The sequence below is a fragment of the Cervus elaphus genome, chromosome 12 (genome assembly GCF_910594005.1).
Source record: "Cervus elaphus chromosome 12, mCerEla1.1, whole genome shotgun sequence".
NCBI lineage: Eukaryota > Metazoa > Chordata > Mammalia > Artiodactyla > Cervidae > Cervus > Cervus elaphus.
Genome location: NC_057826.1, coordinates 24,878,536 through 24,905,395, shown reverse-complemented (window position 1 = coordinate 24,905,395; position 26,860 = coordinate 24,878,536).

The following is a 26,860-nucleotide window of genomic DNA, read 5'->3' as shown; positions in this document are numbered from 1 at the left end:
GGGATTGAACCCAGGTCTCCTGCATTGCAGGCAGATTCTTTACCATCTGAGTCAACAAGGAAGCCCCTCACACACTTCTGATTAAAGATATTTATTCCAAGTTTCCAAATTAACATGTGTGATTTATATCTAGCTACCAACAAACTACAAGAGGAAGCAAGACAAAGTAGAATCAACTCTGAACTGGATGATGGTGATGGTGATCCAGTATCTGAGCTCTGTTGATAACCATGTGACCTGGGGCCAAGTCTCAACTCTTAAGAGTCTCGGTTTTCTCTTTTGTCAAATGGAAAGTTGATTGATGGCCTTCAAATGTTATGATAGCCTGAGCTACATTTTCTTTATTTGCAGAAATCAACAATAAGGAGGCACTTATGGAAATTTGAAAGCCCTGAAGTTGAGTTCCAGCTTTTCCCCATAAGTTGGGTGATCTTAAGCAGATCCCTTAATTATATGAGCCTAACTTTTCTAACTTGCAAAATGGATATGATGAACATTGCAGATCAGTGATAAAGATTATAAGTAATGAAGTCTGGTGACAGGGCTTTGTAATTTTAAGGTACTATAGGATCCCATGAGAGTGATTGCATGAAGGATTTTAAGCCATAAGGAGCTCTACAAATGTTAAGGAATTACTAAAGAAGTAAGAACACTACTGTTAGTGATCCACTTATATAAACTTAACAACATTTTACCAAAAAAAGTAGATTCTAAATCCTACTCCCTTCTTCCTAAGAATCCATTCTCTGTTGGTCCTGGGTATTTCCTAAATTGCTTTGGATTTTGTGGTAGATCTCTGCCCCTGCCTTAACCCTACTTTGTAAACTTCAACAGCTGTTAGAAAGTGCTTGCTTTATTTTGCTCCAGAACTTGCTGCAACATATCTTGTTTCAACAGCACTCCAGCCTGCCAGTGGAGCTATGTTTTGCCAGTTGTGATGACTCTAAAGCCCTTTGTCAATTCTTTCGAGTCCTGGAACACTTGATCAGCGAGTTGGGTCGCACGTTGCTTTAACCACTGAAGAGAAAGCGGCTTCCCAGGTTTTGCCACGTTTTACAACCTGCAATTTAATTATGATTGTTTAACAAGTGTTCAGGAGCTTCAAATAGTCCCTATCAACATTTGATCACTCTTTATAACCACACCACCCTGTCTTCTAAGGAACTCTCTGTGTTTCCAATTCAAAAAGAGAGTATTTGAGAAAAAGAATATGGGAAAAAGATGAGTTCAGAATTCAGCTAAGAGCTCAAGAGATAATAAAATGTTTCAGATTTGAGGATGGTATGCCAGGCTTAATTGTTCATATGCAAAAGAATTACCTGGAATTCAAAATAAAAACACAGATTTCTGGACTCTGGCCCCAGAGGTCCTCTGATTAAGAACATCTGAGGTGGGTCATGTAAAATACACTCCTCAGGTGGTTCTGATGCAGGTTCCAGGAGAAAGCACCATTTTAAGCAAGTTGATTCTAGACCAGCCACAAACATACTGTGCTCAGTCTCCATGTTTATACATGGTGATGAAAACAGCAACTACCCTCCCAACCTGATGAGTTTGAAATGGGTGCAAAATGAGACATGAAACCATTTTGAAAAGTGAAGAGCTCATACTAGTGCAAGGCACTCTCATCCTCCTTAGCATTCTCTTGCCTCAAGGGAGCGGACCCCAGCTGACAGCATCCTGCCCCCAGCCCACTAAGCACTTGCAGGTATTCATTTGAAGGGAGAGAAGCTCCACTGACCTGCCTTTGTCCACTTGGCCCAGACAGGCTCACCTAGGTTTATGCCTTTCCCAACAGAGTGTTACAGGACTGCCCATATTTCAGTCTGTAATCTTGCCCAAAAGGCATCTGGAGTGACCCTCCTAATAGGTCCAAGTCCCTCTTGAAATCTAGGTACGTCTGTATCATTAACGACCCCATTGATTTCATTTCCTTCAATGTCACATCCTTCCTGGGCCACACATGGCTTCTCTTTGATCCCAGGCTTGCACCTGAGGGTTTGCGTCCACACCTATCCCTCCTGCTTTGGCTCTGTTCCCAGGCACAGTGTGTACCTTTTGAGGTTCAGAGTGATCAACTTCACGTTAATCTTTTCTCCCCCACTCTGTTCTAATCTCTTTGGAAAGAATTTTTTCAGGGTCTTCTATCCTTTGAGGTCATATTCCTCTTGGAGGGTATCATTTCCAGATAAAGTACACTGGCTTTCTCTTTCAGATGTATCGGACAGTCTACCAGCAAGGTCCTTGACTGTTTGTTGTTGTTGTTCAGTTGTTAAGTCATGCTAAGTCTTTGTGACCCCATGGACTGCAGCATACCAGATTTCCCTGTCCTTTACTATCTCCCGGAGTTTGCCCAAACTCAAGTCCATTGAGTCGGTGATGGTATCTAACTATCTCATCCTCTAAAAGTACATTAAAGGGAATCTAATTCATTGTCCAGAGACATTTATTAAACTCCCTTTTCTCTCCTTAATCTGCATTAGGCAGGCTTACTGAACCCCTCATATTGTCCCTTGGACCCAGGCCACATGCTTATTCCTCTATTCATCCTCCACTTCCCTTTCCTCCCACGTCTCCAATCCCATTTCTCTTCATCTTCCAACCTGGCATAAAAGCCTACAGACTGAAAAAAAAAAAAAGCCTACAGACTGATTTGGGAAAGACAGGATTGATCTTAGAGCAGTGCTGTTCAGGGAATATAAATGAGCCACCCATGTAATTTAAAAATTTCTAGTAGTCATATTTAAAAAGTAAAACAAACAACAACAACAACAATAAAAAAGGTGAAATTAATTATAATAATATGTTTAATTCAGTATGTTGAAAATACTATTATATCAACATGAAAAAATATAAAAATAATTCAGGAGAGATCTATTTTTTCAGACTACATTCTTGAAATCTAGTGTGTATTTTTCACTGATAGCACATTTTAAAATGGATTACATACTTATGGCTGATTCATGTTGATGTTTGACTAGAAACAACAAAATTCTGTAAAGCAATTATCCTTCAATTAAACAATAAATTAAAAAAATTAAAAAATCAAATGGATTAACCACATTCCAAGTGCTTAATAGCCGCATGTGGCTAGTGACCGTATGGAACAGTGCAGTGGTGAATGGGCAGATGGAAGGGAAAAACTGGGTTTCAAATCTCACCACATGGCCTAGTTCATGAAGATGTTTTCAACGTTGGTGCAATAGCAAAATTACAAGAATAAGGACAATGTGCTGAGTTTTACTTAGAGGCAAACATATTAAACTTTAAAGGTTTGAGACTGTGTCCCTGCCAAAGTAAGATATCCCTCTCAGAAATAATTATTTATGAAATGATAGTAATAATTGATGGTAGTTTTCTTCTTCTTAACGTTATCCTGTGGTGAAATAAAAAGGTGTTAACTAGTGCTCCCCTCATTAAAAAGGCTTTAAGTCCATTTTTGGGGGGCTGTTCCACACGGTTTTTGGGGTCTTAGTTCCCTGACCAGGGATTGAACCTGGGCTCTCAGCTGTGAAAGCTGGACCACCAGGGAATTCCCCACATGGTCTTTTTATACATTGGCCTGTTCAATCATCCTGACCACTGCATGTTTTGAAACAATTACTTTCAGAAAAGATGCAAGTACAATGTACAAAAGTTTTTTTACTTGAACCATTGAAAAGAAACAAAGTGAAGTTGCTCTTTGTGAAAGTGTCTGACTTTTTGTGACCCCATGGACTGTAGCCTGCCAGGCTCCTCTGTCCATGGGGATTCTCCAGGCAAGAATACTGGAGTGGGTTGCCATGTCCTCCTCCAGGGGATCTTCCCAATTCAGGGATTGAACCTGGGTCTCCTGCACTGCAGGCAGATTCTTTACTGTCTGAGCCATCAGGGAAACATTGAAAGGAACTTGTTGATTTGATGCCTTTTCAACCCCCAATTTTAATGCATATTTCCTACAAAATAACCTACAAATCCACATACAGTTATGGAAATTAACTTAACATCAGTATATTACTATGCAATAACTTAGGTACCATTCAAGTTTGATAGTTGTCTCAGTTATATCTTCAGTCTCCTTCAGTCAAGATTCCTTAGTCTCTTTGACTTACATGACTGTGATGCTTTTGAAAATTACAGACTAGTTATTTCATAGTTAAGAAGTATTTAGGGGGGAGTTAATTTAAAACTATACAAATATGGGAGTTCCCTGGCTGTCCAGTGGTTAAGACTCTGCACTTTCACAGCTGTGGGCCTGGGGCAATGATACCTGGACCCTAATCAGGGAACTAAGATGCCCCAAGCCACATGGCACAGCCAAAAAAGCAAATAAAATAAAATGGAAAAATGTTAAATTGCTATTAATTACAGTAAGCCCCCTACACAGGAACCTTCAACTTGTGAACTTTTGCAAAAAGAGGCAAACACGTGTGTTCCCATGTTTAATCACATAAGTTAGTTCACATATCTGGTGTCACTGTCACATGGGTTCATCCCCTACAAGCGGAATAGGAAATGGCAAGGGGCTCTTCTTTGAGGAGGCACTGTTAGTTTTTGAGGCATAGGACCCGAACGTGGAATGGTACACGAAGGTTGCAGCAGCCATTCAGAAGGCAACCCAGTTCTACTGTGTCATCTATGAAGAGAACAGAAGAACTACTACCCAGACATCACTGGACATTTTTTCAGATGGGTAGAGAGAACTGAATCCAGCAAGGAACCAGAACCTCTGCGATCAATGTCAGGTGCCTTCCATCTCCTGTTGTTAAGGATTCTTCGGCTCTGCCATCTTCCACCTCCTCTCCCTGTCCAGTCAGTAACTCTTCTTGCCTGTTCACTCCATGCCAGCCCCTGTATGCCAGCCGTTGTACTGTACTACTGTACTTATCAAGGTTCTGTACTGTAACATTTAAAATGTTTTCATTTTTTGTGTTTGCTTTTATGTATTATTTGTGTGAAAAGTATTACAAGCCTATTATAGTGCAGACTATATTAGCCAACTGTGTTATTAATAGTTAGGTACCTAGGCTAACTTTGTTGGGCTTATGAGCACATTGGACTCCTTGAGGAGTGGGGAGAGGCAGCTTCCCGGAAGGGAGGACTCAGGGAGGGGAATTCGCAGTGATCTGAACGGGTTTTATACTAATTCTCAGCCAGTCCTCCTGTTTTTAGGCCTGTCCAGCCTCTGACCTTGAGAGGTACCTGTTGTCCCCAGTGTCTGGGTCTTTCTGGGATTCTGAGACTGTTTCTCCCGTAAGTTTAGGTGTCTGCTTTCTTTGACTATTGTTTCTCTCATTTGCTGTGTCTTTATCTAGTGTTCTTTAGTCTTTGTGGCTTATGTAACTTAAAAATTCCTTTGCTGAATCTGTTTTGTGAGGATAGAGATAAATGTGAGTGTTTAATCTGCCATGCTTAACCAGCCAACAGTGATTTTTCTATTTATTTCATTAGTGTATACCTCTAATGCGTTACATACATGTCCTGGGGAAAAGGTGTTTGGATAAACCCAGGATTTTTTCTTCTTCCCCATTTTCTCCCCTGCCTCCAGTGAAGTACCATAGGTGGCACTGACAGAGGTTATTTGGACTTCTAGACTTGGTACTGATACTGTGGCACTGTTGGCTCCCCAAGGAGAGCTGGACTAGAGTGCCTATAAATCTTCAGCCTTAACCAACTGTGAGTTTTAAACCTAACCATTCCCTATAGATCTGTGGCTTAGAGCAATGAATTTAGATAAGGACAGGGTTTACTGTTGTTTATTGCTTCACAATAAATGCTGTTTGCTCATGGTAATTGGTTTACAAAAGCTCTTCAGTCTCTAATAAATAAACACCCAGGGTTGTTTGTTAAGTTGAAAGGTGAGGGGTCCCAAGGCTCTATGAGGACCGAGAATCTTGATCTTTGCCTTGTTCCTGGGACCACCCTCTGAAATGAGGCCAGGAAATTTCAAAATTAGTCTGATCACTTCATAAAAATTTTTTTTACCAACTCATATCATTATAATTAAATTCATTGCTACATGTGGCAGATATAGTAGGCAGTAAAATTCAGGCTGACAATCACCACAGTCAAGGGATGAAAGTGAAAAGCAAGAATGGGGCAAGAGTACCACCAACTCTCACTAGACTTGGCCTTATTTTACAGATGATGAAATAGGTTCAGAGAGGCTTATAACAAGTAAGTGGCTCCACTGGTATATAAATTCAAGTCTGTCTAACACTGATTCTTAGAGAGGGATGTAGACCCTGTGAATTTTAGACTCAAAAATGCCTGTGCTCATTCTGGGAAAGCAAAGGGTAAAGCCAAGGAACTTTCTGCAGAGGGAAGTTTTCTCTTCTATTTGACAAACAGGGTTTTCTAGAATGGATTATTTTTCTAGCAGAAATTGCAGTGGGATTTGGAGGGAAGTCTTCTGTTTTGGTGGTAATATCAGCCAAACAGAATCAGGAAGAATATATGACGGCAAGGGACAAGAACTGGGAATCTCTATAGTTGTTAAAAAGCACTGATTTGATTTGATTTGATATTGGATAAGCTTATCTTCAGGAAAGCCAAGAGACATCTTGCTCTGACACAAAAAGAACTCCAAGCTTGAGGGGACCCAGACCTGGGCCCACTTGTCACCTCTAGGTAGGGAAAGGTTAGAGAGGTGAGTTCCTATGAAATTTCACATAGGAGGGAGGAAGATGGCTATGTCAGTGACTCTCCGGTGGTCCGGAAGAGTTTGACAGTGTTAGATTTTTATGCTCATTTTAATTGTTTTGATGTCTTAACCTGGTAACAAATTGTCAGTTGATCATTTTATGTAATAATAAAATATATATAAAATGTTAGTGCTGCTTCCTGCTCAGGGCCCCCTCCCCAGCAGGGAGTGTGATTGAGATACATTTCATTCCGATAAGCTGGCAATTTTACCAGAGTTAGAGGACACCGACAATTATCCGTCATGTTGCAGCAGACAATGTAGAAAGTCTCCCAAGTTCTAATTCCTTTTGGCCCCAAGAACATATCTTACAGAAGGAGCAACTTTGGTGGCCCTGGAGAGTTGAGTCACCAGGTGACATTATTTTACTGAAGGGAAAGCCCACAGTCCTGTTTCAGTAGATAGGGAGATAAATGACTAATAAATGTGATAAATACAAGCTGCATGGGTTTTTAGATCAGGTTTATATAAGAACACTCTGGAATTCTTTCCAACTACCAGTGAGATCAGAGTGCCCATGGAAAGCTACCGAGCACAGACACTGAAAAAACAGAATCATCCCCAATTTCTGCCATGTGACCCCAGTATGACCTTGCTGATGTGTTTGGGTTGTAGTCTGTTAGTTTAAGTGAAACCTCTTTACAAGGTTACCACATAGAACAGTACTTGTCAGCCTTGATTTAGCAAAAAGCAAGAGCCTTTCTGAGGGTGTCACAAATTCCCGAGAGAGTTCAGTCTTTCTTAGTGCCCCTCCCACCGAGTGCAAGACTTCAGGAAAAGCATATGTGAGATTAAACAATGATGGGGTGCTGCAACTCCAAAGAGGATGGAAATCCTTAATAGAATTAAGTCATAAAGCTACAGAGTAAAGGAAGGAGTGACTTTATGATGACTAATATGACAATCTCAGCACTTCATTTGGTTGCTGCTGCTGAAGGAGGAGGGAGGAAGAAGAGAAAACTGAAATGAGGGGTGGAAGGAGGGCTGCCTCAGTTGTGACAGTTCTACTAGACCATAAATTAAGCTAATTATTAGTATCAGCTGTTACTATTTAATTCGGTAGTGTTGCTCTGTGATTCTATAACTCTTAAGCTGGCAAACCATTATGTAATGGAGCTGTCCAAAAGATCCTATATAAAATTAAGTTTACTATTCTGGTTATTATAGTTCAGGAGTCACTTAACCAAGCTGGTGTGGTCATGAATTAAGAAGATGAGCTACTAAGGAAGAGATTGAGAAAAAGTTAATGTTTTTTTTTCAAGCCAGTTTGTCTATAACCCCAGTCACCAGGAATCAGAGGCCAGTGGATAAAGGTTAAAAAGGATGAAATCTGCAATAAAACCAAAGGTGTGGGTTCTAGTTCTGATTTTGTCATCCTTTTGACCTTTTTGAATGGAGATTAAATGAAAATGTTTGTCTTGTTTCTACCTTGTCCAGGATTTAATAGATCAAGCCTCTAGGAGAGAAGTAATGCGTTCTCTTAAGAAACACATTAACTAAAGGTCAGGTGATATAACCCTTGAAGGTCTTCTAACCACAACAATTTCACTTGAAAGCTATTAATTTCAGAAACAGAACAGAATACCCTGGAGTTTCAGATTAATACTCCCTAAGTACACCTAGGTTAGAAAACTTTGAGGACTATAGACAAAATAAGTCCACAGGAGGATTAGGAAAGCATCTGCCGTGTCTATGCAGTGACTATTTCTTATAACATCAATTTTTTTTTTACTATTTCATGTAAAGAATTATGAAAAAATGTAGTGATACTTAAAACTTTACAAGAACAATTTTAAACAAACAAAAATATTATGCAAGAACACGAGAAAGCAGAATTACAAGCAAAGTTCAAACATTCAGTAACTATCCAGTGAGCACCAACCACATTATGTGCCGGGCACTATAGTCTTTTAAGGCAAGGCTGCAGATCCAAGGATGGCTTTAGAAATAATTTATAGTGATTCAGTATTAGAAATAATTTATAGTGGTTCAGTATTTAAGCTGTGAAGAGGCAGAGAGGGGTGGTACCCTGAATTCATCCCAGCCTTTCCCAGCCTTCTGTAACTTCATCCCTACCTCCACTCCCATTGAATTTCTGGCAGCTGAAACATCATCCCTTTGGGGGTTCCCCAGGGCTCATCCTAATAGCTGATCAAGTGTTCTGCCTTTCCTTGTAGCTATATGTGTGTGCATGCTAAGTTGCTTCAGTTGTGTCTGACTCTTTGCAACCCCGTGGACTGTAGCCCACCAGGCTCCTCTGTCCATGGGATTCTCCAGGCAAGAATACTGAAGTGGGTTGCCATGCCTTTCTCCAGGGGATCTTCCTCACCCAGGGATCAAACCTGTGTCTCTTATGTGACCTGCATTGGCAGGTGAGTTCTTTACCACTAATGCCACCTGGGAAGCCCCCCTGTAGCTATGACCATGCCCCAGTTTGGTTCACTGAATGTCAGTGAAGGAAACCCTTGGCAACTACTTCTGAACGTGCTGATCCCAACTTTGGAAAGTGTTTCTAAGAGAAAAGGACAGCCAGTGTCACAGGTTCTCCATGTAGCTGCCTCATTTGCATCTGGAAAATTGAAAGTCATCTAGCTTGTGGCCTCAATCCTCAGTTGTAATCCACTGAGTCCACACAATTGCTCAGGCATTGTAGAAAGAGGTGGCACATTCCTAGCCCTTGAAGGATGTGTAAACTCAAGTTACCTTTTTACATTTAAAAGAGGAACTTAAAAATATGCAGGTTAATTGTGCTTCCTAAGTATTTATTGCCATTAACTTGGACCATTAAACACTATCTTTTTGAAATTCCATTTCTCTCTGCACTCACTAGTGAAACATTCCGAATAATAGGCCTCTTCTCTTTCTTAAATGTTCTTCCCTGACTTTTCCCTTTAAACTGAGGAAATATTATCATAAGTGAAATCTTTCCCTATTCAGCTAGAAATGAGCACTTAACTTAAAACTAATTGCAGGCCAAGCTTTAAAGGGTCATTAATTAGTAATGGTACCAGAGGAGCAAGGTGACTAGATGGCTGAAATTGAGCAGAACAGGCCCAATGTTTTTTTGCTTCTTATTCCATCTGACAATGGCTGTCCTTCAAAAGCACATTTAATTACTGAGTGAAGAGTCTTGGTAGAATTTCAGCACAGTCCCTGGCATGTGGGAAGCTCTCAATAACACTTCTCTACCTTTTGGCCTCTCCTTCCTATCTTCCTTGCTCTCTGCAGTCACTCATGCCTTCCAACTCATTATGAAAATAATGGCTTGAACTCCTTCAACTTTTCTCAAACGAAGCCCTGTCTCTTTGGTGCCACCCACTCAATGGACATGAATGCATGCAAACTCCAAGAGATGGTGAAGGACAGGGAAGCCTGGCGTGTTGCAGTCCATAGGGTCTTGACGAGTCGGACACGACTGAGTGACTGAACATTAACAACTCTTTGGTATTCCTTTCTTGGTCTGACTCCCCTGATAATCTTGATCCCCCTTGCTCCAGGCTCCTCTGTGGCCCATTCTTCCAGTAATCCCTTCTCTACAATGTATCTTCATTACCTTTGTCAACTAGCACATTCCACGGTTGAAATCCAACAAAACTTTCTCTAAACACTTTTGCTTCTTAAGTTACTGATTGTTTTCTCCTACATTAAGCCAACATTGAAAGAGAGGTCTACACTCCCTTCAATTCCTCATCTAAATATCTGTCCCTTGCTGATTGCAACCTGGCTTCTGTAGCTACTAAAATTGCTTTCCTGGAGATCAGTAATGACCTCTTCTTATTCCTCTTTCATCTGTTCATGGAATGATGTGCTCAGCTACTCTCCTGATTAAATTCTTCTGACTGTCTTTATTTTTATCTGCCTCTCTTTAGGGCTTCCCAGGTGGCACCAGTGGTAAAAAAAACATGCCTGTCAATGCAGGAGATATAAGAGACATAGGTTCAGTCTCTGGGTTGGGAAAATCCCCTGGAGGAGGGCATGGCAACCCACTCCAGTATTCTTGCCTGAGAATCCCATGGACAGAGGAGCCTGGTGGGCTACGGTCCATAGAGTTGCAAAGAGTTGGACACAACTAATGTGACTTAGCATGCCTCTCTTTATCAGCTCCTGTGTCAGTACCTTAAATGCTTCTATCCTTAAGTGCTCATTCTTAGCTGCTTTTCTTATGCTCCGGATCAGGGTTTCTCAATCCAGATGCATAGAGGAATTACCTGGGAGCTCTTTTAAAATGCAAGCCCAGATTAAATCCAATTGTTGTACAGTCACCCAGTCATGTTTGACTCTTGGCGCGTGCCCCCGTGGCCGGCAGCATGCCAGGTCTCTGGCCCCCACCATCTCCCGAAGTTTCCATATCAATTAAATCTGATTTCTGATACCACCAAGAAATTGGATTTGATTGATCTGGGGTTGGACCCTGGCATCTATTTTTTGTTTTTACTTTTTAAAAAAATATTTATTTTTTTATTGAAGGATAATTGCTTTACAGAATTTTGTTGTTTTCTGTCAAACCTCAACATGAATCGGCCATAGGTATACATATACCCCCTCCCTTTTGAACCTCCCTCCCATCTCCCTCCCCATCCCACTCCTCTAGGTTGACACAGAGGCCCTGTTTGAGTTTCCTGAGCCACACAGCAAATTCCCATTGGCTATCTATTTTACACATGGTAATGTAAGTTTCCGTGTTACTCTTCCATACATCTCACCCTCTCCTCCCCTCTCCCCATGTCCATGAGTCTGTTCTCTATGTCTGTTTCTCCCTTGCTGCTGCTGCTAAGACACTTTAGTCGTGTCCGACTCTGTGCGACCCCATAGATGGCAGCCCACCAGGCTCCCCCGTCCCTGGGATTCTCCAAGCAAGAACACTGGAGTGGGTTGCCATATCCTTCTCCAATGCATGAAAGTGAAAAGTAAAAGTGAAGTCGCTCAGTCGTGTCCAACTCTTTGTGACCCCATGGACTGTAGCCTACCAGGCTCCTCCATCCATGGGATTTTCCAGGCAAGAGTACTGGAGTGGGGTGCCATTGCCTTTTCTGGTTTCTTCATTGCTGCCCTATAAATAAATTCTTCAGTACCATTTTTCTCGATTCTGTATATATGTGTTAGAATATAATATTTATCTTTCTCTTTCTGACTTACTTCACTCTGTATAATAGGTTCTAGGCTCATCCACCTCATTAGAACTGACTCCGATGCGTTCCTTTCTATGGCTGAGTAATATTCCATGGTGTATATTTACCACAATCTCTTTATCCATTCATCTGTTGATGGACATCTAGGTTGCTTCCATGTTCTAGCTATTGTATATAGTGCTGTAATGAACAATGGGATGCATGTGTCTTTTTCAACTTTGGTTGCCTCAGGGTATATGCCTAGGAGTGGGATTGCTGGGTCATATGGTGGTTTTATTCCTAGTTTTTTAAGGAATCGCTATACTGTCTTCCATAGTGGCTATATCAATTTACATTCCCACCAACAGTGCAAGAACGTTCTCTTTTCTCCACACCTTCTCCAGCATTTATTGTTTATAGACTTTTTGATGATGGCCATTCTGGACCCTGGCATCTATTTTTTAAATTCTCCTTAGGTTATTCTCAAGTACAGTTAGAACTGACACCCAAAGCTCTAGAATATCTATTTTTATCCTTAATTCTTACATTCCACTGATACATAGACCCACATTTCCAACTCTTTGCTAAGCATCTCAGCCTGGATGCTCCATAGCACTTCACTTTTTGGGTGAATCGAATCAAACTCATTTTCCCATTCAAAGAACCTCTTCCTCTATGTTATAGGGTCACCATTCTCACATTCTCCCAAGCTGGAGACCTAGAAGTTACACTTAAAAATTTCTTTGGCTTTGCTGCTCAATTCGCTTATTTGCCATGCCTTATAGATTTTTAATAGGGACCAATTTCAAATCCATTTTCCCTGCCACCATCCTATGCCCCATTTTAGGACCTTGTTACAATAACTTCTTACTTGGCATTCTTGCCTTCAGTCTCTTTCCTCTTCATTTCATCCTCCACATGCTAGCAGAAAGGCCTCTCTGGAACACAGATCTGATTGTGTGCACTCAAAAACCATCATTGGGAGCCCCCCTGCCACATCACCATTGGATTATTCCTACCCAATAATAAAGTCCAAAAATTCTTTAGGGGGGGCCTCACAATCTGACCCTAATTCTCCAAAACCACTCTCTTCTATATTAGATTCCCACCCCATGAGGTTTCCCATAATACAATCATGGTCCATGAATCATGATATATTCCTTCTTGCCTTTACTATTATCTCTGTCTAGGACTGAATTCAACTCAGATGGTTCAAACAAAGATATGACTTCCAGAGATACAGTCAAGGTAAAGAGAAACTACAAGAGTGGTTGAGACATCCACAGTGTAGCAGAATGGGATGCTCTTTCTTTCCCTACTCTCAAAGGACTGGGGGTGAAATACTATTACCACTTCTCAGTGAGAGCTGGAGCCATGGAAAGAGGGCCATCAATAAAAGCAGGTAAGATTACAGCCCCTGCCAAACCAGAGTGCAGAGGCAGAGAGGGGATAGCAAATAAACAGCTCAAACTCTCCTCCTTGCCTGCTGATCTCCTAATGGTGTTTTTTATTTGGCCAAAGTCAGCTAGAAGCCAGCCAACCACCAAGAATGGTCAGATGATGCAATCTGCTATTTACAAAGCAGAGTAGAGAGAAGCAGAGAATAAATGGTGGTGTGTGTGTGTGGTGGAGGTGGGGGGGAGAATTAAATGGAGAATGACCATGTAATCCCCATTTTTATGTAGTAAAATCCTTTGTATCTTTTGGTTCAAATGTCACCTACTATGTGAAGTTTTCCCTTGTTTTCCTACCCTAAGAACGAGTTGTTTCATTCCTCTGGTCTCCTTTATTATATTGACATTATTGCAGCTCTCACTCTGACTTATGACACCATTATTTATGTATCTGCATCCATCTCTTGCACCATACTTTGTGCTCCTGGAGGAAGGGGATCATATTTCATTTGGTATAGTGTCTTGCAGATAACAGGCTCTCAATAACTGTTGGATAAACTTGATTGCATTTCCATGAAATCTCCTTCTCAGCCTCCATAAGGGAGATTCATATATACTTGTAGTCCTACATTTTTCCCCCACTTTTCATAAGAGTTCCTTTTTTGGTCCCACTTCTGTTTCTTCCTTGAGTTTCTCCTTCTTACCCCTTTTTCTTAGATTAGGTACTTTAGACAGCAGCTCATCAATAAATTGTTGGGAATACCGACATCACTGATCCTGGCAGGGATCCAAAAATCTCTAGCTTTATTTCATGTCTTAAGTGGTACATATAAAACTTTTTTTCTTTAATTTACGCATGTACCAAGCTTAAAAATGAAGTCACAGAACCCAATTTTTTTGTTCTTCATTGGACTTTAAGCACTTCTGAATGGAAGTTATGCTTGGCTTCACATGTTTTGCATACAGAAAAAGCCATGCACTGCTCCTATTCTTTCTAAATACTAATAGTGAATGCAGTTAACATATTTTTACTGTGTAAACACCACTCTACATAGATGGTTTTGATGCACATTGAGATTTTTATATGAAAAGGAGTATTTTTAGACCCAATGAAAATATTTTCTATGATATTGATAATGGTGGAAATAATGGCAAAATTATAATCCCCATAGCAGATCAGAGTTTTCATCTAAAATACTGAATTTTCCATCTTGAGAAGTTTGACTTTGATGTTTTTTTAATATCTTTCTTTTCTCTCCTTAACATATTCATTTCTTCCTCTGCTTTCTTAAGCATATGGAGCACAGTTACAAGAGCTGTTTATAATAGCTGTTATAATGTTTTGCCTACTAATTTTATCACCTGTGCCATATCTGGGTTTGTTTCAGATTTATTTGTTTTGAAGGATTTATTCATTTCCCTCATTCTGGGGTTTCCTGCTTCAATTTGTATGTCATATTTAAAAAAAAAAAAACAAGTACCAAAAAAAAAATTGAATTACAGGCATCATGAATTTCACATATTTTGATGCTGGACTTCTACAGGGAGAAGTCTAAATATTTTTGAGTTATGTTCTGGGACACAGTGAAGTTACTTGGAAATGTGTGTGTTAGTTACTCAGTCATGTCCAACTCTTTGTGACCACATGGAGTTGACTCATTGGAAAAGACCCTGATGCTGGGAAAGATTGAGAGTGGGAGGAGAAGGGGACGACAGAGGATGAGATGGTTGGATGGCATCATCGACTCGATGGACATGGGTTTGGATAAACTCTGGGAGTTGGTGATGGACAGGGAGTCCTGGCATGCTCTGGTTCATGGGGTCGCAAAGAGTCGGACATGACTGAGCGACCGAACTGAACTGAATTTGCCTGTACTGTAGCCTGGAATCTCTCTAGACAGTAAGCAGGGGCAATTATAGTTTCACTTCATTTGTTTTTCTTCTTTCAGAAATGACTGTCTTGTACTGTATGCTGTCTAATATCTGAAAACAGTTGTGTATATATAGCTTTTTTGGTTTCTATTTGTTTAAGACAGAGTAAATCAGGTCCCTGTTACTCCATCATGACCACAGTGAAAGTGCGTTTTTATTTTCAAATGGAAGATGGGAGAATATATTGAACCAATTTGTACTAGAAAAATTAGCTAGAGTGTGGCCATGGCCCAGTCATTTCTCCACTTCTTAGCTTTACTTTCCTCATACAGAAAATAAAGAGGATGGTGTCTATATGATCATTAGGTTTATCCCAGACTCTTAAATTCTGTAACTCTAAAATAAAGTACAGGTGTATTTTTGCAGAGAGAATTGATATACAGTCTCCAATGTGATAGTTTACAGATTCAGAACTAGGGAACTCCCTTTTTGCCATAGTAAAGTAAATTTAGAAGACAGGATTAGTATTTTAATAGATGAAGGAGGAGTCTTTAGTTATAGACCTGAGTGGGACAATTACAAATTCCAGAGCACACACATGTAAAGTGACCAAACGAATTGATGAAGGAGAAATGTATAGGAATATTCTTAGTTTCATTATTGTTTACAGGGCCTGGCACTGTGTGTTGGACATAGTAGGTGTTCAATAAATATCTGTTCAATAACTCAGTGGTATTTGAAGCCATTTTTCTAACAGGGAAAAGCAACTGAAAAGCTTTTATTATAGCAAAGGTTGGAAAAAAATGAAAAATCTTTCAATATTGGGATTGGTTAGTGGTACATTCATGTTATGAAATATTATACAACAGTCAAAAATACTGAGGCACAATGCTATGCACTAATATGGAATGTTTCCAAAGACATAGTGCTAAATCATAAAAAAAAAGATCACTCTATGTATTTTATACTCTTACAATAAAAAAACATTTTAAAAGGAATTAGATCTGTTTTAAGGCAATATATACATACATGCTTATACATTCAGAGAAGATATCCAGAAGGACACACAAACCGCTGACACTGACACCTCAGGGGAAGTAGACTAGGAGACAGTATGAAGAGGGACTTTTTCATGTGTTTTGAATTTATGTCCTTTTATACATCCTTTAATTTTTTTTATCATGTGCATATGTTATCTAGTTTAAAAAATGTTGCTATTGGATGTATACGTACACATTTTTGTTTTTTCAGTGAAGTAACTGAAAGTCTCTCAAAGAGCTAGAGTTCCATAAAGCTGTCTGGGAAATTTCCCCATCTCTAGGTTTTGTGTTTAAAGGAACCAGAGCACACCTACTCTTTCTACTATTACTACAGGAAAGTACAAGGCACCTCCACGGCTGTGATTAATTTCCTATTCCTTGTGAAAAGAATCATCATGCTCCATACCTAATGACTGTGGAGCTTAATGCCTGCTTGAATATGGGTGCTTGAGAGAAAGAACAAGGCCATTTGTCTCTAATGATCCTATATACATTTTATGGTATTTAATTAGCCTTTATCATCTACCCCACCCATCTTTCTGGCTTCCAGATGAGCAATCAAGAAAGCATGGGATACAGGAGCTGGACAGGGAGGCTGTGAGATTCACAAGATGTTAGCCCTTAGTTTGCTACTTTCCAATGCTATAGGTTATGTGTAAATGTGGTTAGAAGAGTGTGAAATAACATCCACCACAGAAAAAACTTTTTATGTTTTAGGGAGAGAGTTATATCTCTGGCAAACTGTCAGAAGTATGACGTCTTGTCATAACCTGTGTTCCTGTGAGTGTCTGATGCACCTCAGGTATAGCATATTGGAATCATATGTGGAAATCCAAAATTAAAAATCCATGGCTCATAATGTAAGTCAGAAGAAGTGCTATGATGCCCAAGGCATTTTCTTCTGACTATTGTCTGCTTTGAAATTTCTGGTGCCATTGCTGGTTTTGAATTCTTGAAGTGCTAATGTAGCAAGTAGAGAGTCAGTGCCAGAAAGATGCCTCCAAGTTCCAGTCAGTCAATAAAAGAATAGGAAGAATAAGATTCCTGACTTCACAAAGCTTATTTTTGTCATATATGGGATATTATTGTGCAGAAATTACTATAAGACATAAATAACAGGGAGTAAAACATTCATTGAGGAGGGAAATGTTAGGTAAAATGGCAGTATTTTTGGTGGATTATGAATCAGCAGGAAGAGTCCTGCTTCCAGCTACTCCCCCAATCTGAACCAAAGGTCAAGAATTTAACAAAAGGGGGGCCCTCTACTAGGTGGTTCTAGATTTAGCAAATAAAAATTCAGGATGTTCAGTTAAATTTGAATTTCAGATAAACAAATAATTTTTTAGCATAAGGATGTTATGTAATATTTGGGATATGCTGATACTAATGATTTGCTGACTATCTCAGTCAAATTTAATTGGACATCTTGTATTTCATCTGCCAATCCTAGCTGCTACACAGAGTAAAAGTAGATGTATTATATATTATTGTCTTTTCCTCACCTCTTGGTAAGATGAGTTGCTAGTGACACCCTGCACACAAAAAGGAGCCAACCAGGAGTAAGAAGACAGCTGATTTCTTGCTATGCTGCAGAGCCAGAATGGAGGAAAAGGCAATATGAATTAACTCAAGAACAACTGTGAGACAGATTCCCCCTTCCCCCACAAATAAACAGATGGAAGCACGCTTATAACACAGATGATGAAAGTTGAGCTTTTGAATGTGGATATTAAAGGAAAAGCTGACTCCAGAAGGCTTGGGAGTCTTGAAGAAATTCTATACTTCAAAATTCTTGGAGTTAGTGAAGGTAGAAGTTCCACAAACTAGGTAAATGAATGCTGGATATGAGATGGGGTATACCTGCTCTGTGGTGTCAGGCTGAGAGAAGCTTTCACGTCATGCAGGCTTCCAGAGCCAGAGAACATGGGGTTGGGGTGAGAGGACAGAGGCAGCAATTAGGATGCACAGGTGGATTTGTTCAATGAATCATGAAGGGTCCTGCAGACCATGTTAAGGATTGGGGCCTTAATCCATGAAGCAGTGGGGCTCCTCTGGGGGTTGGCATGATCAGAGTTGTGCTTTAGAGATATTAATCTGGCAGTCTCTTATAGAGTGATTACAATGGGCAGAGGGAAGAAACTGGAGGGAGGATTATCAACTGAGAGGTGATTCATTCAGCTGGGCCACTCTGGTCCTGTGGCATCCATAAGTGAATTAGAAAAGGAACCTCCCCTGAGGAGATGTAGACTGGGGTACTCATTCTGGTAAAAGACTGTGCCAAGACATGTGATTTGGTGACTAAGTTGGGAGGTGGATTTTTAGCTTTCCCATTATCTTCCTGGGATGACAGTAGATGAGATGGTTGGATGGCATCACCGACTCAGTGGACAGAAGTTTGAACAAACACTGGGAGTTGGTGATGGACAGGGAAGCCTGGCGTGTTCCAGTCCATGGGGTCGCAAAAAATCAGACACAACTGAGCAACTGTACTGAACTGATCTTCCCAGATAGTATGGTAGTTGGTCAATTAACACTAGTAGCTTAAAGCAATAAAGGTTTATTCCATGCTTATGTCACAGTTCAATGCCTATAGGGTGGTTTTCCTTCCAATGGACACTCAGGGATCTGGGATGCCTACCTTGACCTGAGAGTGAGACCATGTTGAATATGAACCTCCAAGATCACCAAGGTGGGGGGTTGGGGGAAGAAAGAGCTGGAGATTCTTACAGGGTCTTTTATGACCAAATTTGGAAGTGACTTAAGTTCTGACCACATCCCATTGGCTAGAGCATGGCTCCAACCTGACTACCAAAGAGGATGGGAAAGATCAAGGAGGACAATAACTTGTGGTGTCCTTGACTCTAGAAAGCTTTGGAAGATGATTCTAGCAGTTGGAGAGGATTGTAGGGATATTAGGGGAAATCTGATGCACTTTATTCAGTTTTGTTTTTGACTGTAATAAAAGCAATATCCTTTCTCTTGTGTAAAGCAATTTAATGAGCATCCATACCTAGCAGTTTGGGTTTTTTTTTTTTAGAACTATATATGCGGAAAATTATGAGTCATAAACACAAGAGGAATCTTCAGACATTATATGGTCTTTGATACTGTCAGAGCATGACTGATTTAAGCCTAAAGCCAACCAATCAACCAACAAACAAAAAACCCTCAAAACTACACAGGTTAGTTTCTGTAAAAATTTGTAAAATTTGTCTTACTTCATGAATATCATATAATATCTTTTATATGTGGAATCTAAGAAACAATACAGATGAACTTATTTACAAAACAGAAGTAGAGTCACAGGTGTAGAAAACAAACATGATATGTTTGTTTGGGGGGAAATGGGGGCTGGGAAGGAAAATTGGGATTGACATATACATACTACTATATATAAAATAGATAACTAATAAGGATGTATTATACAGCACAGGGAACTCTAGTCAATGCTCTGTAATGGCCTATATAGCAAAAGATTCTCAAAAAGAGTGGATATATGTAGATAGAGAGCTGATTCACTTTGCTGTACCGCAGAAAGTAATACAACACTGTAAATAAACTATACTCCAAAAAAATTAAAAAAAAATTTGTCTTACTTCATCTGCACATGATATTGGAATTCTATATTTGATATGATGAATGTAAAATTTATCCCATGTCCTTTGATGAGCAAAATGGTAAGCGGTAATTGGGAGACAGGGAAGGAAGATGAAAATCTCTCCTACCACAAAATCAAAATGATATGTGCACAATTCTATTTACCAGAGCTTCATTTAGCCTCCCTGTTACTAAGTTAAGCTCATAGAAGGCAAAGATATTCTTTGAATATAAAAAATACTACTACATGTGCTCATACAATCAAAATAGATGCCTCAATAATCAGAATTGTGCCATATTGGCAAACATCAGATCTGATATACTGCCAAGGACACTTTAAGGGCATGATTGTGAGGAATCTTAACTATAATGCAGGTTTTACATACTTTAGACTTAACCTATGATATCCATATGTTTTAGACCTTTCAGGAAAATTCAGATTTTAAGTATTAAGTTTGGTTGTTAGATTTAGTTTCACTCCATTTGGTGAAAAAAATATGGCCACTGAATATCTATCTGGGAGGAGTTGGTAAATTCATTCATTGTACGTTCTGGAGGAGAACTAATCAAACACATTTTCTCTTAGAGGTGCACAGAATATTAAAAGCGAGAAGACTGCATAGATTATTTTATTAGGCACTTGTTTTTCAAATGAAGAATATGCCTATAAAAGGAAAGACAAAGTTAATTGGATTTCTTCTATTATTTAGGAATGTGGACATAAGTATGTGTAAGGTTTTCCTATGATCCTTTAAAAAATAGCTATTAAAAGCTATTAGAACTTCCTTGGAAACCATTTTCAAGATCTAGCAACACATAAAGACAGGAGTTCTTTCATTTAGTCAGATCTTTTCTGTGGAAACAAATTCCACTTTCTTCATTTGTTCATTTACTCATTTCATTCAATTACTATGCATTGAATATCTCCTAGAGGCCAGGCACTATTCTAGGTGCTGGAGGTAACAATGATAAATCCATCTGATTCTATGATGGTTTGTTAGGATTTTGTTTTTAAGTAAATGAAATATTGAGCCTGACAGAATGCAAAGAATATTTGGTTTGGAACCAGAAGATCTGAATTCTAATTGTGGTTATGTGTGTGCTCAGTTGCTCAGTCATGTATGACTCTCTTTGATCCCATGGAGGATAGCCCGCCAGCCTCCTCTGTCCATAGAATTTTCCAGGCAAGAATACTGGAGTGGGTTGCCATTTTCTACTCTGGGGCATCTTCCTGATCCAGGGATTGAATTCGTGTCTTTTGCATCTCCTGCGTTGGCAGGTGGATTTTTTTGCCACTGCGCCACCTGGGAATCCAATTGTGGTAATACTCAACCATCAGTTATATTAATGATATGAATGATAAATAATGATTTATTTGTCTCAGATCTCACTTATCTTTAGTCACTTTTTCACCTAATCAGTTATCACGTTTTTTAAAATTTGAAATTTTTTAAAATTTGAAATTCACCTGCTGCTATCCACTTCATCTCTTGGTTATTTCTTAACTCATTGCATCCAGAGCCATGCCATATATGATTGTGTAGGTCATCTGTTGCGTGTGGCAGAGACATTAGTCCCAATCTAATGTTAACTGTTGTTAATTCAGACCTATATGACTTCCATTTCTACTATTTATATATTAGACATTCATAAGTGCTTGATTTCAACACATGATAGCATTAGCTTTTAATAAAACTTGTCTAGAGATAAGCTTTTGAAACGTCTGTCTTTCGTATGTGAAGACAGTTTTGTCCCATTATCATAGGGCTTTCACTTTTTTGCTTTTCAGAGGAGCCACGAGTGTTGCATTACATAGATCATGGTTTCTCCTTGTGAACAGAATTCATGTTGTGATCAGACCATTGTAAGGTGGGCAAGTTATTTTGTTGATGAGAAACTCGATGTTCCACATGGAGATAAACTCCAACACAACCCTCCCAACTTCATAAACAAAACCAAGGCTGAAATTTAGTGGAAACAATGGACTGGGGAATTTTCAAAGGCCACTCTGAAGGATGAGATTGAGTTGAATTGCTAAGTACCGAGAATAGAAGGATAGAGTGATAAGATCTACATGTGAATATTAGAGGAATTAGTAGGGTTGTGAAAAATTGAAGGAGAAAGCAAGGAAGAGGAGTATAGCGGGGTACCCAATATGTCAATTCTTGGGTCTGTTCACCTCCTGCCTCTATGCAAGGGTCTGCCATGTTCATGCTCATGGCCCCTGCAGAAGGGCAGCCACCACAAGCTTGACACAGTAAATTGGAAATAACACCTTACTGAAGGCCAGAAGACCTATGATGTGGCTTAGTAAGGAAAGTCAAGACCCAACAAGACCTCCCTCTCTGGAAGTTGGATAGACTTCTCAGCTGTTTGACATGTGATTATAAGAGCCCAGAAGACTGGGAGTATATTTTAAACTTAAATGATCAGCCTTGAAATACATGTAAGTTAGCTCCACTTGACCCTGTCTGTGTAAGTTTATAAGTCTACTTGTAATCATGCCAGCACAATTTATAGGGGGTTGTTTTTAGAACCTTTACTCTTTGTCTTGAATGCCAGTTCTTGTGTTGGAATATGTAGTGCAGAACAACTGAAATGACATTCAGCCTTTGGTCCAGGAAATCTTGTCAATCATGTGTTTTTTTTTTTTTTTTCTTCCTGAGATTTTGTTTTCATGTTATCTTAACTTTGAACTTAGATCAGATAATAACCGTAGTGTTCACAAAGGCTTGCTTTAGCTTAGGGTTTTTGTAGAGCTGTAAATGGCAAACATTTATTGTGTGCTTACCCTGTGCCAGGCACTGCTTTTAAGAGCCTTATATGTAATATTAATAACTCATTTTACAGTCACAGCAAACTGATGAGGTAGATAATGTTGTCATTCCCATTTTACACGAGTGAAAAAACAAGACAGAGAGAGGTTTAAAAAGTTTCCCAACATCTCATCACTATTAAGTGTCAGAGCAAGTATCAAATATAGTTAGAATCTATGTTCTGAACCACAACTCTATACTTCCTTGTTCCCATGGAAACCGTAGAAGATCCTGACTAACCAGAGGTTATTAGTTCTTGATTTTCCCCTTGGCAGTTATACAGCAATGAAAATTAACTAACTCATTTGATAAATATGCTACATAGTGGTGATCAAGACAGATAGGCAGGATCTCTGCCCTGAAGGGGCCTTCTGGTATTTCAAACTTTTGTCAGTTTGGTTAGGGTTGGTTTTTCCCCTTAGAACCCAATGTTTCCTGTGGTGAACTCAAAGAGTTTTTGCTACTGCAAAGTGGAGCATTGTAACTTTGGGGACTTCAGCAAAGCTCACTTTTACTAGAGCAAGTATTTGTAACATTTTGACAGGGATAATTATTTTTTTGGCTGGAATTTTTCTCTTTGAACATTTTTTTCTCTTGCATCTATCCCATCCTTTCAAAGACTGCACTGTTAGTTTTGGTTTAAAAATTCAAAATGTAACACTAGCATGTACTTGTCTGTTACATTTCTCTCAAATCTTTTCAAACTTTTGGGGATTAGTTTCTCTTTTTGTAAAGCATTAAGAACCAACTTAATATAATTTATCAGGCTACTATGGAATTGTACTAGGATTAGATTCAGTGACATGTGACAGGAAAATCTAGATGATAATGGCTTAAATAAGATAGAAACTTATATGTATCTTTACATAAAAGAATTTTGGAAGTAGGTAGTCTAGGATTGGCATGGTGGTTTCACAAAGTTGTCAGGGAGCCAGGCTCTTTCCTACTCATTTATGGTATCCCTAGTGTATGGCTATCCTCCTCGGGGTCCAAGATCGCTGAAAGGGCTCTAATCATCACATCATACCCTAGGTGATAGGATGGAGAGTAGGCAGAAGACTGTATCTCCATTCTTTTTATGGCTTTTTTTTTTTTAATAGAAGTTCCATACAATATTTAGATCTCAACAGCCAGAATTTAGTAATGTGGTCATACCCATTGCAAAGGAGACTAGGAAATGTAAGATTTTATTTGAGTGGCAATAGGATCATGAAGGAATGAGAAAATATATGTTGTTGTTCAGTGGCTAACTCTTTGCAACCCCATGAACTGCAGCACACCAGGCTTCTCTTTCACTGTCTCCTGGAACTTGCTCAAACTCATGTCCATTCAGTTGGTGAGGCCAGCCAATCATCTCATTCTCTGTTACCCTCTACTCCTCTTGCCCTCAATCTTTCCCAGCAACAGGGTCTTTTCCAATGAATTGGCACTTTGCATCAGGTAGTCAAAGTATTGGAGATTCAGCTTCAGCATCAGTCCTTCCAATGGATATTTGGGTTGACTTCCTTTAGGGTTGACTGGTTTGATCTCCTTGCTGTCCAAAGGACTCGCAGGAGTCTTCTCCAACACCACAGATGAAGAGCATCAATTCTTTGGTGCTCAGCCTGCTTTATGGTCCCACTCTCACATCTGTACATGACTACTGGAAAAAACCATAGTTTGACTAGTGGGGCCTTTGTCGCAAAGTGATGTCTCTGCTTTTTAATACGTTGTCTGGATTTGTCATAGTTCTCCTTCCAATGAGCAAGTGTTTTAATTTCATGCCTGCAGTCATTGTCCGCAGTGGTTTTGGAGCCCAAGAAAATAAAGTCTGTCACTGTTTTCACTTTTTTCTCCAACTATTTGCCATTAAATGACGGGACCAGATGACATAATCTTTGTTTTTTGAATGTGGAGTTTTAAGCCAGCTTTTTCACTTTCCTCTTTCATCTTCATCAAGAGGCTCTTTAGTTCCTCTTCATTTTCTGCCATTAAAGTGGTATCATCTGCATATCTGAGGTTGTTGATATTTCTTCTGGCAATTTTGATTCCAGCTTGTGAGAAATTTCACTCTGCATATAAGTTAAATAAGCTGGGTGACAATATATAGCCTTGATGTACTTCTTTTCCAATTTGGAACAAGTCTGTTGTTCCATGTAAGGTTCTAACTGTTGCTTCTTGTCCTGCACACAGGTTTCTCAGGGGACATGTAAGGTTGTCTGGCATTCCCATCTGTTTTAAGAATTGTCCACAGTTTGTTGTGATCTACACAGTCAAAGGCTTTAACATAGTCAATAAAGCAGAAGTAGATTTTTTTGAAATTCCCTCCTTTTTCTACGATCCATGGATGTTTGCAATTTGACCTCTGGTTCCTCTGCTTTTTCTAAATACAGCTTGTACATCTGGAAGTTCTCAGTTCACATACTGCTGAAGCCTAGTTTGAAGGATTTTGAATATAATCTTTCTAGCATGTGAAATGGGTGCAATTGTAAGGTAATTTGAACATTCTTTGGGATTGGAATGAAAATTGACCTTTTATAGTCCTGTGGCCACTGCTGAATTTTTCAAATTTGCTGGCATATTGAGTGCAACACTTTAATAGCATCATCTTTTTTTTAGCTTAATTTTTATTTTTTTAACACCAAAACCATTTTGTATTGGGGTATAGATGATAGCAGCACCATCTTTTAGGATTTCAAATAGCTCAGCTGGAATTCCTTCACCTCCACTAGCTGTTTATAGTAATGCTTCCTAAGGCCCACTTGACTTCACATTCCAAAATGTCTGGATCTAGGTGAGTGACCACACCATCATGGTTAAGCAAGTCATTAAGACCGGTTTTGTACCGTTCTTTTTTTTTTTTTTTTTTGTACCGTTCTTTTATGTATTCTTGCCATCTCTTCTTAATCTCTTCTGCTTTTGTTAGGTCCTTGCCATTTCTGTCCTTTATTGTGCTCATCTTTGCATGAAATGTTCCCTTGGTATCTCCAATTTTCTTGAAGAAATTCATCTATTTCTTTGCACTGTTCACTTAAGAAGGCTTTCTTATCTCTCCTTGTTATTCTCTGGAACTCTGCATTCAGTTGGGTATATCTTTCCCTTTCTCCTTTGCCTTTTACTTCTCTTTTTCTTGGTCACCTCTTCAGGTGCCACCACTATGTTATCCTAAGAGAATATTTAAAAGGGGGTAATTTGAAGTCTCTGCCACAGGTACTTTTCATATAGTTGGCATTTGAAAAAATTTATTGATTGATTTTTATAAATTTTACAGTCATATTCTTAGAGGGCATCACTCAAGTTGTTAATAAAGATAGGTAATCCTGGACTTTTCCTTTTATTATTATTTTTACTTTATTATTTCATATAGTATATTGTTACATTAACTGCATCTAAAATAAATCCACCTGGAATTAGCTTATGCAAAATGGGAAATATATTGGAAGAATATGGGAGAAATCATTGGACGAGGCAAGCCTAAGAAGAAAGGCAAGATTCTGCCATTGGTCAAGAAAAACTGGAACTGGGAATTCCAGTATAACAACGACATTTTCTTCATACTCTTTGCTTCCCTCTGTCCATTGGCTTTATCTCCCCAATGCGGAATATTTTTTTTTTTTCCGCTTGACAAAAAAATGCCCAATGACATCTCCCAGATTTTATTCTAGGTGAGGCTTGACATGATCTCTCTTCCAAAGTCTAAAAAGCTTGGAGGAATGGCCTCCTCAGTTCATCTTGCGTCAGAAATTCACCTCTTGACCAGTTAGCTATGGCCAAAGGGACAGTCCAGCAGTAATATGACTTCTTGACTGCTATCATCTGATAGAAATGTGGAAATGGGAAAAGCATGTCTCTAGGAAAAGGGTATGCTGGCTAGACAACTGTATGGACTACACTATAATTATACAAGATGGAGAAACATAGGTCAGAGGCCTGAATTAAATAAATGATAAAGGAGAACAGTATCTATCCTAATGAAAACAAAAGTTAATTTAGCTATGAATAAATAATGGCAACCCACTCCAGTATTCTTGCCTAGAGAATTCCATGGACAGGGGAGCGTGGAGGGCTGCAGTCCGTGGGGTCGGACTGCATAGAGTCTGACATGGCTGAGTGACTAACACACACACATACACACACACACACGCACACACACATGCACACACACAACTTTTGATATGGCTGCAATATAGAGAAAGTTTACTATGCGTCTGGCATTTTGTTCAGTGCTTTTTACATGTTGAGTTGTTTATTTCTCACAACTCTATGAGCTAGAGATTGTTAACCTCTTTTATAGACGGAATAACCAGGGCTCAAGGAGGTTAAGTACCATGTTCAATATCATCCAGCTAATAAGTAAGCTACAGTTGTCTTA